Genomic DNA, 1,385 nt, shown 5'->3' on the forward strand with positions numbered 1-1,385 from the left:
CAGTACATCGTCGGACGCGCGTCGTCAACGCCTCCTCCCCTCCCGCCAATCAGCTACAAGAATCATGATATTGCTTACAACGGTGAGGTTGTACAACTTAATTAATCACACATGAGATAGACAGTTTTTTTTAAATACAAACATCAATGCACAGATAACCCCGCGAGGGAAGAAAGATGAACCCTAAACGAGATGCCAGCCAACCGTAAAGAACAAAGCGAATAAATAAATGGTAGGTGAGTGGTGCAAAGTGCAAATACAAAACAAACTTTTTAAACATTGATTTTTCGATTCTATTTTTTCTTTTTCTCATTTTTAAATAATCAACCGATGTGGGCGAAAGGTGAAGGTGATCCCCTGCGTCTCCAGTCTAACTCAAGCACCCCCCACGCCCGTGCCCCCGCCGAGTCTGCGTGTAGACTTTCTGTACATATTTGACAAAACAATCACCGAATATACAAAGAAAAAAAAAAAAAGAAAAACTTATGGTTCTCCTCCGGGATGGCCACCGCCGGAAACAATCGTGGCCCTGTCTCAGACCCCTTGACCATCAGCCTCGTCGACGTTATTATAATTATTACACAATAATTTACATACAGCAAGTCATTAATAAATTAAAGGTGTAAGCGCAAGTCTGTGCAGTGAAAAGAAGTGTGACTCGAAAAGGAAACCTTTATTTACACTAAAATCCTATTCACCCTGTCAGGAGTAAAAAGAAGAAACGTAGAATCTTTTTAAAAACAAAAATAAAAAAAAACGAAATGAAATGAAACGGAAGTCTCGGGGGGAAGGTTCTGATTGGACGGATTCCTCGTTCAGCCAATAGCACCTGTTTTGATCTGTGGGTGTGGCTAGCGTCGGTCAAACACTCTGAAACCCGCTCCGATTACCATAACTCCACATCCGCGCCCGTCCAAGTACTCCCTAACCCCCTTCTTCAAAGTAACCTTGGAGAAAACGAAACCAAACAAACTAAATCAAATTATACAAAATATAACTCGTTGGTTTGTCTGTGAAGCAGTTAGAATACCGGCTACAGCAAATGGACCAGTCCGTGGTATGATCTGGAAGCCCAGACAGGTTCTACTGGACTAGTTCCGCTCTCCGTCGCTAGACCCTTTTCATTAGCAAGTTTCGGAGTGTACCTTAACAAGATATCGTGTGTGTGTGTGTGTGTGTGGTTTGCACGCGCATGTGTCTGTGTGTGTGTCTGTGTGTGTGTCTGCGTGTGTGTGCGTGTGTGTTACTCAGACGCGCGCGCGCGGGAGAAAGCAATCTCTGCCGCTTTGCGAAGCCGCTTGCTCAAATGATAGTGAACCTCACGAGGGAACAGGAGTCCAAGGTGTTCATCTCTCCCCTTTGTCTGCTCCTCCTCTTCCTCCTCT

Source organism: Micromesistius poutassou (genome assembly GCF_964030765.1).
Source record: "Micromesistius poutassou genome assembly, chromosome: 10".
Lineage (NCBI taxonomy): Eukaryota > Metazoa > Chordata > Actinopteri > Gadiformes > Gadidae > Micromesistius > Micromesistius poutassou.